Source organism: Engystomops pustulosus, chromosome 7 (genome assembly GCF_040894005.1).
Source record: "Engystomops pustulosus chromosome 7, aEngPut4.maternal, whole genome shotgun sequence".
Taxonomy (NCBI): Eukaryota; Metazoa; Chordata; class Amphibia; order Anura; family Leptodactylidae; genus Engystomops; species Engystomops pustulosus.
Genome location: NC_092417.1, coordinates 71,990,147 through 72,004,139, shown reverse-complemented (window position 1 = coordinate 72,004,139; position 13,993 = coordinate 71,990,147). Strand labels below are relative to the sequence as shown.

Sequence of the window (13,993 nt, the reverse complement as noted above, 5' to 3'; positions counted from 1 at the left end):
CACTTTTCTTGCACACACCCCCTGCTGCAGACCTGCCAGGCTGTAGACCCGTCCTCTGATTGCAATACCGAGCACATTGCGTTCCCAAGGTCATGTAAGCCAGTCGTATAAGCCCCAGCTGCCTCAAACCCATGAAGAAAGGCTAGGCCCCGGTGGAGGATGTGGCACAGGCAGAGACAGTTGTGAGGGCTCACTGTCCTTGTTTTTGTCCCGCCGTTACAGGTATATATTTATTTATGTGTAGTATTTTCCCTGGAGGAACACAGTTTTCTGTGTGTTCTATATTTACTGCTGGTAGGCCTTATTGTAAGTGACCCAATAGCAGTTGGCCTCCTTTTGCTTGTCTGCCTAGGGCACCAAAATGCTTTGTTCCAGGCTTGCCTAGAGATTAGACTATAAAGAGACTTTGTAAAGATTTACATCATCAGACACTTTATCATTTACCTTTATGTCTCAGCTGTCAGTGGATACAGTAGAGAAAGCTGATTAACACAAACTGCTTACATAAGGAGAAAAAGTTCACAGGCGCAGATTTTTTTAATGAAGTATATTGCAGTCCATTACTGTTTTCTGCGCTTTTGATTTATAAGAAAGTTCTAAAAAAGTTAAGTTACTTTTTAGCATCTTTTCAACAGGCATTTCTTGAACAGGCCATACGCAATTAAACAGGTTTCACCTACACAATCAAAAACTACTCAAAAACAAGCATTAAACTGCAATGTGTAAACAGGGCTAAAAGCATGCAACTGGTTGAGTCACTATTTTGTGATTGCTCATTTTTAGTTCAGGGCAATTATGCGATAAAGGACATTTAAAAGGCAAAGCCCCTACTTGTTACCCTTCCTTGATAGCTTAATTGCAGTCTATGAGGAAACCTCTAACCAGTCCCTCACTAAATGCAATCTACAAAGCTACCCGGTACAAATTTCATGTAAATAAGGGAATTTCCATCCATTTGGCACTAATTCTCTCTAACAATCATTTATCTTGTGTCGCCCTCATTAACCTTGTGCGGTTTCCGTCTGAAGCAGCTACTTCCATCATCATTATTATTATTAACACAAAGCGACTTCCTTCAAACACCGGAATCCATCATCGTTCATGCGACAATATATAAAGAGAGCGCAGAATTAGCATAACGCAATATAATAGTGGAGATAAGCTGGAGATCTGAGCTGCCGGCATCAAGAGTCATATTATGAATGCAATTGTGCATACAGTTAACTATTTCTTTCCCAGCCAGCTACCTGAACTATAGTTACAGAAACAGGCCAAATGGAGCTCTCTACTGTCAGTGACAGTGACACTTTATATAGAACATGTAAAACTTGCATCATATTCTCTTAGAATAGTTATTTGGGAAATCAACAGGTGTACTTAAAGCGTTACTGTAAAGCTATAGTGATTTTACCAAATTAATATATGTCATTCCCCCTTTGAAAACAAACAGAATGTCTACATTGTGCTGCTCTTCCTTTTCTTTCCAAAGTTATGGCATTTCTTGTTCTGAAAGTGTTTGACAAAAATCTTCCTCACTAGAGGTGAAGTGGGGGGAGACTAATGTCTTTCAGTCTATGCCCTCAGGCTGATGCCAGTTAGATGCCTTGTATTCTCTCTCAACGTAATTTAACATTAAATCCATTTAGTTTCCCACTGTAAATCCACTGAACACTCCATAGTGCACATACAGGATGTATCTGGAGACAGCCTGGCAGCTTCCATCACATGGAGGGGCAGGGCACATGTACAGTACATACAGGATGTATATGGTGACAGCCTGGCAGCTTCCATCACATGGAGGAGCAGGGAACATGCACAGAGCACATACTGGATGTAAATGGTGACCAGCCTGGCAGCTTCCATCACATGGAGGAGTAGGGAACATGCACAGAGCCCATACTGGATGTATATGGTGACCAGCTTGGCAGCTTCCATCACATGGAAGAGCAGGGAACATGCACAGTGCACATACAGGATGTATATGGAGACAGCCTGGCAGCTTCCATCACATGGAGGAGCAGGGAACATGAACAGTGCACATACAGGATGCATATGGTGACTAACGTGGCAGCTTCCATCACATGGAGGAGCAGGGGACATGTAATAAGTGGTAGAAATCATAAGTAAACCAGTTACATGCACATAGTTGCTCACTTCCCCCACCTTGTCATCGGCACATAGCCGATACTGCCGATGACAAGGTGGGGGAAGTGAGCAACGAGAAGAACAGAAACAGACAGAGAAACTTCTGTAGAATCACAGACTGGGATGGAGGGACTGATAGGGAACAGGGAAATCTTGTACCTAACTATTCTGTGCAGGAGACATATGTATGCATTCACTGTTCTGCACGCTTCCAGCTCTGCTACATTCACTGTCTCATGACCTCTTCCCCTGTGAGTAGGGAGCATCAGCTCCTCCTCTCCCAGGAAACCAACCACAAACAAAGTGTAAACAACATATGGATTCATAGGGCTTATCAACACATGAAGCAGCCATTGCAGCAATGTGGCAATCTGAGGGGGATAGCAAAGAAACTACTGGATATGGGTAATAAAGATAATAGACAAAGTTGTTTTACATCCCAAGAGCTATTGATTTATGAAAAATAAAAAACCTTTACAGTTACTCTTTAATGGCCCAGCTTGGTGGTATCATGCAGAAAAACCACATTGAAAAGAGATGCAAATTGCTTGTAAAAAGGCAAGTGAACAGCTCAGTGCTGAAGGTAAGTTCTTCCCGCCCAATAACACCCCTCTGACATCATGGAAAAGACTTCATGAGAGTCAATTAGTGATTTACCTTGATGTTGGTAGAGAGGGACATTTTGTTTCAAAGCATATTTTCTGAATCATGCCAGTACAATGGGTCATGAAAAAATCTGGAAGGTGTTAAGCTGCTTGACAGGGCACTGATAGAAGTTTATTAGGTCAATTTCTGCTGACAGGTTTCCTTTTGTATATATACAACCTTTGGATATATAAAAAAAATAAACATACTTTGGCACCTTTGAAAGCTTTTGAATGATGGTGATAACAATCCCCTAGACCCAAGATTTCTATTTGCTGAGAGATGTAACTCAAGCTACTACATCCCAATGCAAACATTTAACAGGGCCCCCACCTGTTTCATTTATAATACTATTGTCTTCTTGAGTAGGAGAGGGGCCGCCCTTCGCAAATCTGACTACAACCCTATTCCCATCCCCGTGCTCCAGGAGGTAGCATCATATACAAGGTATTGCGTTGAACTTTAAAAGATTCTGAAAATTGTAGCAGAAGAAAGTATGCGATGGAAAGGAACGCAGTGTAATGCAATCAGCACATGACAAGGGGAGTGAATAAGCAGAGTTGTTGTGTAGGTCACACAGAGTTTAGATGGGAGGGGGTTTGTTTATGTTAGAGCAGGTGAGTACGTGCAGGGAGGTGGGACATATGATTTAAGAATCATAACCTGAATAAAGTACTCACCATTTGGCTGGAGAACGCTGACCAGAAAGTTTTTTAGATGTCTGGCAGCATGGATCCTGGACTGATGGAGAAAGTGCTGCAGGCAGTGGCCTTGAGGGGCACTGCATGGCTGGAACAGCAGCTGGATATTCCTGGGGGGTCTGCCTTGTCTCCAGCGGAGGAGACCCCCAGACCACGGAGGAGCAATCGTGCTCGCCCTCCATCCCGTTTGAGCCCGGAGCTGACGTCCCGGCGCCGCTGTCGGAGCCCCAGCAGGGACCCTCCCGCCTCTTCTCTGAAGCGCCCCACTAGGGCAGAGAATCGGCCGGCGAGGAATCCGAACCCGCGGGCGGGACCGGGATCGCGGAGTGGGACGGCGGTCAGCACCCCTGCCCCTCGCGATCGTCGAGGAGAGGCCTCCAGAACGGCCCGCCAGCCTGCTGATGTGCCGAGCAGTGGTGGAGCTCGGCGTGCTGCGGGAGAAGAGAGCCCAGCTGTGTCGCCGCGATCAAGTGGATCCGGGGGTCGGCCTTCCAGGACGCCGGCAGCTAACGCTGCGCAGGTAGCACGTCGCCCCGGAGGTGGTGAACGGGGCCGCGCGGGCCGCAGGAGTGACCAACCGGAAGTGGCGGCCCGTCGGCCATCTTGCGAATGGCAGCTGGAAGAGGAGGTTTCGGAAACGGGGGAAGGGGGGTGGAGCCCCTCCCCTTGTGACGTCAGCGATGACATCTTCCGGGATGTCGACGGAGGCGAGGGGCGGTCCCCGCCTCTCGAGCAGAATTGGCCACAGGAGGCTGAAGAGGAGGAGCAGACATAGCGGCGGCCGCGGTCGGCGGTGGCCTGCTCTCGGGCGGCTGGGTTAATGCCAAGAACGGACTCAGTGGTCGGGAGCCCTGGATCGTCGGCGGTTCCATGAGGAGGATCGGCCCTGCATGCTACGCCCGCTGCGGCTGGAGCCGCGGCGCGGTCAGGTGAGGTAACCACCCATGCAGTCAGCGGGTTAGCCGGGGGTGGGAATTTCTCTAGGGATAGTTTACAGCGTTTGTTGCTTAGTGTGCAGGAGGTATTGGGATCAGGGCAGGATGCGGTGGCGGATTCCCTGGTAGCTGTATGGAGAGACCCGGGGGGCCCTGAAGGGAGGGAGTTAGCGGTAGTCCCGGTAGTAGCCAACAGGGATAATAGGGAGTCCCCTGCTTCAGCAGTGGCTGCTCCTAGTGCCACGGTTGAGGATGTCCGCATGGCTGACAAGGCGCTTTGTGAAGTATATATTTGCTATGCTGGCCCTTTGGGTTCTCACTTGAAGCTAGAGGTTAGGGAGAAGATTTGGCGGGGGGAATACGTAGAGATATTTTCCCTTTTGCCCTTGGATAAATTTAATTTGGAGAGGGGCAGGCCAGATGAGAGCAAAAAGGAGGAGGAAGAACGGCGGAGGTATCGCTTGATACCTCGCACGTTTTTTAATTGGTTCCAGGCCTTTGCCATCTTAGCATCAGTTATTGGTGAAAAGCAGCCCGAACATTGTTCGGCTCTTTTTTGTTACATGGATGTAATTGGGGAAGCCTACAAGGTGTACGGTGGCACGGCTTGGTTACGTTATGACGAACAATTTCGTCAACGGAAGGCCATCCGCCCATCGCTCGGCTGGTAGCAGAAAGATATCAATCTTTGGATGGGATTGATATCAGCCCCACGGTCCGGACAGTCCTTTCGGGAGTCAGTCGGGGGCTTTGGAGCGCCCTCAACCCGTCCGGCAGTCGCAGGGAAGGGTTGTTGTTGGCAATTCAACGAGGGTCATTGCAAGTTCGGCAATGACTGTCGCTTCAGACACGAATGTTCCGGTTGCGGGGGGGCGCATGGTTTGTCCAGATGTTTTAGGAAGGGAAAAGGAAAGCTGGGGGAGATTGAAGCGAAGAGGGGCAACTCCAGTGAGGGTGGAAAGGATGCGTCAGTATCTAGAAGCGTACCCAGACAGGGGGGTAGCGGGGTTTCTAACTGAAGGTTTTAGTACCGGATTTCCCATCCCTTGTACGTCCGCAAGGGCAAAAGGGGAACCACTTAATTTGGCTTCAGCTAGGTCTCATCTGGAGGTGGTGGGGGCCAAATTGAGTAAGGAAGTTGAGTTAGGCCGGATGGCAGGCCCCTTTAGTTCTCCTCCGTTAGAGGAATTATGGGTGTCACCTTTGGGAGTTGTCCCCAAGAAGGAGCCTAATAAGTTTTGGCTCATTCATCATCTGTCCCACCCCTATGGTGGTTCGGTGAATGATGGGATAGCTGAGGAGCTGTGTACTGTTTCTTATACCTCTTTCGATGCAGCACTGGGTTGGGTCAGACGTTATGGGAAGGGGGCCCTGATGGCGAAAACGGACGTGGAGTCCGCCTTTCGTCTCTTGCCGGTGCACCCGGATAGTTTTAAGTTTTTGGGCTGCAAGTGGGGGGATCAGTATTTTGTGGATTTGTGCCTTCCCATGGGGTGTTCAGTTTCATGTGCCTATTTTGAGAAGTTTAGCTGTTTCGTTGAGTGAGTAGTTAAGAGGGAGGCAAAAGTGCAGTCAGTGCTGCATTATTTAGATGACTTTCTGTTGATTGGCCCGCCATCGTCGTGGGTGTGTTCACTGTTGCTGCAAACCATGGAGCGGGTTGCCAAGAGCTTTGGCATCCCTTTAGCTCCAGATAAGACTGAGGGCCCCTGCACCGAGCTCAAGTTTTTGGGGATTGTCATAGATTCCCGAGGATAAGTTGCAGGAGATTCGGAGGGAGGTTCGTGATGGGTGCCGCTCGCGTAAAATAAGACTGCAGGATTTGCAATCTTTGATAGGTCGTTTGAATTTTGCTTGCAGGGTTATGTCTATGGGGAGGGTTTTCTGCAGAAGGTTGGCTATGGCTACGGCTGGTGTGCGGCACCCAGACCATTTTGTCACTTTGTCGGCGGATTTGCGGGCAGATTTGAGGGTTTGGGATGAGTTTTTGGGCAAGTACAATGGGAGATCTGTGTTTCAGGAGAGGCCAGTGTCCAACGGCGAGTTGGAATTGTATACAGACGCAGCGGGTAGTTGCGGGTTTGGCATCTATTTTCAGGGCGAATGGTGTGCTGAGGGTTGGCCGGATTCGTGGATAGAGAAGGGCTTAGTGTCTAACTTAGCATTACTTGAGTTATTCCCGATTGTGGTGAAGCTTCTGCGGCAGTTAGTGTTGAGGGGGTTGGAGCTGAATTCTCATTTTGTTTCGGTTCATGTGCCAGGCGTGAATAATAATGTGGCCGACGCTTTGTCTCGTTTTCAGTGGGAGCGGTTTGGAGAATTAGTGCCGGATGCCGAGGATCGGGGGCACGCCTGTCCAGGGCACTTGTGGAATCTGGTTTGAGTGTGGCCTTGGATTTGGTAAGGTGTTCGGTGAGTGATGCTACGTGGGCTGCGTACAACGGCATTTGGAGTGAATGGGAAGGCTTGGTGAGTGCGTTAGGCCAGGTCCGAAGTAGGTTAGAATGGGAGTCAGCTTTACTTTTTTTGGATTGGGGATTCTTTTGATGGTGGCAGCTCGGCTTCAGCTATAGCTAAACGGATGTCAGCGGTAGCATTTTGGTTCAAGTTTCGAGGGTTAGATGATTATACGAAGTCTTTTGTGGTTCATCTGGCTGTGAAGGGCTTTAAAAGAGTGAGAGTAGTTAGGGACACTAGGAAACCAGTTACATTTTCTTTGTTAGGAGATTTGGTGGGGGTTTTAAGGGAGCTGTGCTGGTCAGATTTTGAAGTGATTTTATTTAGGGTAGCATTTATTTTGGCTTTCTTTGGAGCTTTTCGCATTTCTGAGCTAGTAGCGCCTAGTCGGAAAACGCTGGGTGGGTTATTGGTGACTAATGTTCGTGTGGAAGATGGAGTGATTATTTGTTTTCTGCCCAGATCTAAAACGGATCAGGCTGGAAAGGGGGCAGCCGTACGGCTGGCTTCCCTGGATGGCTCTGCGCTTTGTCCGGTGGTTAACGTTGTAGAATTTTTGAAGGGAAGACCAGAGGTGTCAGGGCCTTTGTTAGTGCATGCTGATGGGTCATTCTTGTCTCGGTTCCAGTTTAGCACAATTTTTCGTAAAGCCTTAGGCAGGTTAGGTTTGGAGCCGAGGGCCTACAGTTCCCATTCGTTCCGGATAGGGGCAGCCACTGAGGCTTCTAGGTGGGGTTTGAGTAAGGAGCTGATTAAGCGTTAGGGAAGATGGGAATTGGAAAGGTTCCGCCTTTATGTTCGCCCACACCTGGTGGGTTAAAAGGGGGGAACATCATTACACCTTTCTTTATGTTTGTTTATTGTTTTTCAGGTTCGGATCCGTGTTTACTGTGGATAGTCGGTCATTCCTTTGTACATTGGGGAGCTTTAAGAGCAGACGCAGGAAGGCAGCTTGGCTTTGCAGCGTCTGAGGTACAGGTGCGGTGGATAGGACAGAGGGGATTGTTGTGGTCCCGTTTGTTGCCAGAGATTCAATTTCGAGTTGGGCTGGATAGGCCACCTAATATATTAGTTATTCATGCTGGGGGTAATGATATGGAGATCAGGTCATCGTGGGCCCTGTTGCGTGACATTAAGTTAGACCTATTGCGTTTGTGGACTACTTTCCCGGGCATATTAGTTGTGTGGTCTGATATTGTTCCACGCTCCAAATGGCGGCATGCGCGCTCAGTTAAGAGAATTAATAAAGCAAGGATTAAGGTGAACAAGAAGGTGGGTAAATTTGTAGCGTGGAACGGGGGTATTGTGGTCCATCACAGTGAGCTAGAAGAGGGTGGCAACATGTATCTTAGGGGTGATGGGGTTCACTTAACCGATGTGGGTTTAGATTTGTGGCTTCTGGATGTACAAGACGGAATTGATAAAGCCCTAGGAGTGTGGGGAGCGGTGGCGTGTAAGTGAGTTACACTCGCCGCTTTGGCAGGGGAGGAGGGGGCTCTCGAAGGCAAGGCGTTTTAAAGTAGAGAACTTGGAATTAGGATTCCAGTTCTTGGGAATGTAAGTTTACAGTTAAGCTGGGATAAGCACCCAGCAGGTTGGATATATTCCTGCGGGCAAGGACCCCAGGATGGGTTTAGGTCTTCAACAAGGGGTGCCCGCAGGTTTGGTGATCGACGACCGCGGGCAAGTTGAGACCTGGGGAACAATGTTCAGGGAAAGCGCCTTCGAGGACCCCTCCAAATTTTTCCTTTCCTGTAAAATAAATAAAGTTGGCCGCTGTGGCCTTTTTCTTCCACCTATTATGGAGTACTGGTGTTTATTCAATGGGGTGGAAATGGGGAATTTTAATTGGATATTATTACCGCAGCGGCAGTTTCACTGTCCCTAAGTCATGAAGATTTATGGCTGGGAGAAGGAGGTGGTGGGGATGAGCACAATGCAAGACACATGTTTTAATTTCTAGACGCTTTTTGCTAACCTTCTCTCCGGATTTTCAGCTTTGCGCTGGCTCAGGAGCAAGCGGGTCACTTAGAAGGACTATCGGTCTATGGTTGACTTCATCCTGTCTTTTCTGAAAATGACTCCAGGTGACAGTAATGGAGATTTAGCGCGGTTATGAAACTAGAAAGACGATGGAGAAAAAAATTCATTTCTGTGACAAGTTGCAATCCTTCACTTAAGAAAAATCAATGTTAAGTTCATTACATTTTATGAGCCTCAGTATCTCCTGCGACTTCTTGCTGTGAAAGATGGTGAGAGCAAGATTACTAGTGCACAGGGAAAGCGCAGCAAACATTAAGGACATTACAGAATCTATGAAGTCATAAACGCGATTGGGGTCACTTCTTAGTGCACAGTGGCCCCGCTCACTGCCCCCAGTGGAGATGTCCTTACAATATCAGTCTTTACATTTTTGTTTCTTCCATGGATCAGTTGTCTGCAAGGTGACAAGTGTAGCAGACCTGAAATCTTTGAGTACAGATAATGTGGCAGATGTTAACTGCAGTCCTAAGTAACACCATAGATAACACACAATGATAACCCTCTGATTACAGATGTTTTAAATATTACCTGCAGTCCTATGTAATGCCATCCATAACACACAGTGCTTACTCTCTTACAGTACAGATCATGTAGTAGATGTTACTTGCAGTCCTATGTAACACCACATATAACTCTCTGATTACAGATAATGTTTTAAATATTACCTGCAGTCCTATGTAATGCCACCCATAACACATACTGCTTACTCTCTTAGTACAGATGATGTAGTAGATGTTACTTGCAGTCCTATGTAACAAAACATACAACTCTGTGATTACAGATACTGGGGCACATTTACTTACCTGGTCCAGTCACAATCCCACGGCGCCTTGTCCGATGAGGACAAGGGAGGCAGGGAGGCAGGCTGGCTATATACTACAGGAAGAAGGCTGGCTATATACACTACAGGGAGAGCAGGCTGGCTATATACTACAGGGGGGCTGGCTATATAGTACAGGGGGCTGGATATTTACTAAGGTGGGGCATGATGGCTATATACTACAGCGGGGCAGGATGGCTACATACTACAGGGGACTGGCTACATACTACAGGGGGCTGGCTATTTTCTACAGGGGGACAGGCCGGCTATATACTACAGCGGGGCAGGATGGCTATATACTGCAGGGGGTGGCTATATACTACAGGGGGGGCTATATACTACAGGGGGCAGACTGGCTATATACTACAGGGGGGCAGACTGGCTATATACTACAGGGGGGTGGCTGGCTATATACATAAGGGAGGGCAGGCTGGCTATATACTACAGGGGGCACGCTTGCTATATACTATGGGGAAGGCTGGCTTTATACTATAGGGGGGTAGGCTCGCTATATACTACTGGGTGGGCATGCTGGCTATGTACAGGGGGGCAAGGGGACTGGCTGGCTATAAACTGTGGGGCTGGCTGGATTTATATTGGCTGGCTATATTCTGAGGCCATGGGCTACCTATATACTGTGGCAGTGTGCTGGGGCTACCGGATTAATGAGGAGGAAGTATACAGTAGTATATATTATAGTATATTGATGAGTAGCAGTGTATTATCTGTAAATGCAGGGGGCACTTAGAGGTTATTTAGTGGACATTGGGGCATTTCCGTGTATACTGCTGGGTGCGTCGATTCATAAGATATTTCATGAATCTGTGGCTTCCCTGCACTGGCCTGACAGAGTTCACCATATTTTTTGTAGTGTACCTTTAACATAGGGCGTGCAACAATTTGCGAGTTAAATACGGCGCCCGGTCTGAATCTGTCAGACAGACCCACAGCACGCCCCCTTATTTGTGTCGCATGGAGGTTAGCGCAGCTGCACCACAAAAGGGTCGCGTGCAACACAATAGCAATGTAGACACTTCTTAAGTACCTGTTTGAGCCTAGAAGAACATGCACAGTCAGACAAAAATTCAACATGCAAACATTACAAATTCAATTAGTAAATGTGCCCCATTATATTGACTCTGATTTGTGAAGGACCGTGAAGGATTACCAACAAGGAGGAGACTACAGGAAGAAGAGCGGGATGGATAAGACGAACACAGGCATGAAATGGAAACTACAGCCTAACAGTAAGAGATGTCTGTGCCCAAGTGCAACCCAGATGTGCAGTATATGTAATGCTGATATATATACACTCACCGGCCACTTTATTAGGTACACCATGCTAGTAACGGGTTGGACCCCCTTTTGCCTTCAGAACTGCCTCAATTCTTCGTGGCATAGATTCAACAAGGTGCTGGAAGCATTCCTCAGAGATTTTGGTCCATATTGACATGATGGCATCACACAGTTGCCGCAGATTTGTCGGCTGCACATCCATGATGATCCACCACATCCCAAAGATGCTCTATCGGATTGAGATCTGGTGACTGTGGAGGCCATTTGAGTACAGTGAACTCATTGTCATGTTCAAGAAACCAGTCTGAGATGATTCCAGCTTTATGACATGGCGCATTATCCTGCTGAAAGTAGCCATCAGATGTTGGGTACATTGTGGTCATAAAGGGATGGACATGGTCAGCAACAATACTCAGGTAGGCTGTGGCGTTGCAACAATGCTCAATTGGTACCAAGGGGCCCAAAGAGTGCCAAGAAAATATTCCCCACACCATGACACCACCACCACCAGCCTGAACCGTTGATACAAGGCAGGATGGATCCATGCTTTCATGTTGTTGACGCCAAATTCTGACCCTACCATCTGAATGTCGCAGCAGAAATCGAGACTCATCAGACCAGGCAACATTTTTCCAATCTTCTACTGTCCAATTTCAATGAGCTTGTGCAAATTGTAGCCTCAGTTTCCTGTTCTTAGCTGAAAGGAGGGGCACCCGGTGTGGTCTTCTGCTGCTGTAGCCCATCTGCCTCAAAGTTCGATGTACTGTGCATTCAGAGATGCTCTTCTGCCTACCTTGGTTGTAACGGGTGGCGATTTGAGTCACTGTTGCCTTTCTATCAGCTCGAACCAGTCTGCCCATTCTCCTCTGACCTCTGGCATCAACAAGGCATTTCCGCCCACAGAACTGCTGCTCACTGGATGTTTTTTCTTTTTCGGACCATTCTCTGTAAACCCTAGAGATGGTTGTGCGTGAAAATCCCAGTAGATCAGCAGTTTCTGAAATACTCAGACCAGCCCTTCTGGCACCAACAACCATGCCACGTTCAAAGGCACTCAAATCACCTTTCTTCCCCATACTGATGCTCGGTTTGAACTGCAGGAGATTGTCTTGACCATGTCTACATGCCTAAATGCACTGAGTTGCCGCCATGTGATTGGCTGATTAGAAATTAAGTGTAAACGAGCAGTTGGACTGGTGTACCTAATAAAGTGGCCGGTGAGTGTATATATTAATATGTGTAGTAAATTAATTTTTGGTCTATATTTATAAATTCAGGATATTATGTGCTGTTTATTCACTGCAGGTAAATATTTATGTGTGTGCGTCCTAATCTTTGGTATACATGCATTTTTATATTCATTGCTAGAATATATTTATGTGTTTTCTACATTCTTTTTGCTATGGGGGGGGGGGGGTGTTTAATTTTTCCTAATTCGGCCGCGTTTTCCACGCACCACAGGATTCTTCTAGTTGCAGAACGTGTCTGAGCGGGCAATTGCAAGTTTATTGTTTGGTTGGATGCGCAAAATTTTTTTTTTAAGACATTCACCGTATGGGTTCAGTAATGATTTTATTTTGTTGTATGGTTTGTTATGGAAATGGCCATACCTAATATGTGTGGTTTGTGTGGTGATTTTCTATGTTGTTGGGGAGTTTTATATTATATGGAGCATTTAGGGAACTTAAATTGTATTTTAGAATTTTAAACAGTTTTTTGTCTCCCTTTGGGACTTGTTCAAATGAATTGTATTAGAACAGTCAGCCTATGCACATGCATAGGACCCCAGGGTTGCTGTGGAGATGATTGGCACCCACCTACCCAGCATGGGAGTCGAGAAGTAGAGAGATGGTAAGCCCTTTAGATGCTGCGGATATGTTTGACCGCGGTGGATATGTTTGACCACGGATCGCACGGGCTCTGCTTCTGTGCCGATGTGATCTCCATGATGTTGAGGATACATAAGATAACACATTATTATTACCTTTGCAGAGGTAATATACATATTTTCAGGTCCTTCCACCATATGTATCAAGCTTTTATCCACCAGGGTATCATTGTTCTTTTACTTTAACGTGACAGTTCTTTATTCCCCACTTTTGTCAGGGTTCTAGCAGCACATGTTCCTATGAATATGAGCCTTTTTCTGTCTTGGCTACCTTTGATAACTGTAATAACTAACGGTTTAGAGATGTGCTTAACCTTCCTTGTAAAAGTGTAGCAAAGTTTTGTTCTCAAGGTAAACAAAACAGTCAGTGTTGACTCATCAATCATCAGAAGTGCAGCAAATGACACAACATCAGAGTGTTCCCAGAGAATTGGTAGAAACCTCTTGGAGAGGAGAAGTGATAAGAATTGGGGAGCTGTCATATTGTCATTCACTGTCATCTGTGTAAGTGGAGGGAGATAAATCATCTTCCAGAGTTATCATGGCCTCCACTGCGGGATTGGAAATATACATTGTTTTCACCATTACCACTGAACTTAATTCATAAAAGAAGAAATTGACAAAAAGTCAATGCTGGTAATGTATCAAGTACATTAAATGATTTGCAGTATTGAGGAACCTTATCTCAGATATCTTGTTGGCTATCCTTGAAATAACACAGGTTTGCAACAGTGTCTGACATATGATACTAAACTATGAGTATCAGGTCAGGTTATAGCATTTCTTTAGAGTCACGGCATTGACTGTTGCTTCACAAATGTATAACTCAAACTTTCTTCTTCACCCATGTTTTCACAAAGTTTTTACTGAATATATTCAATAAAAAGCAGTCCCCGGGTTACGTACAAGATAGGATCTGTAGGTTTGTTCTTAAGTTGAATTTGTATGCAAGTCAGAACTGTATATTTTATAATTGTAACCCCCAACCAAATTTTTTTTTGGTCTCTGTGACAATTGGATTTTAAAAATGTTGGGTTGTCATAACAACCAGGATTAACAATAA

At 46.5% G+C, this 13,993-nt stretch overlaps 1 long non-coding RNA gene across 1 annotated transcript in view; it reads right to left on the bottom strand.

Moving 5' to 3' along the window:
• Positions 1–13,993, bottom strand: part of LOC140068833 (uncharacterized) — a 35,790-nt gene that overhangs the window by 3,939 nt on the left and 17,858 nt on the right. The window contains exon 3 of the long non-coding RNA XR_011848578.1: positions 8,862–9,004. This is a non-coding gene — a long non-coding RNA (uncharacterized lncRNA). The remainder of the gene's footprint in view (positions 1–8,861; positions 9,005–13,993) is intronic.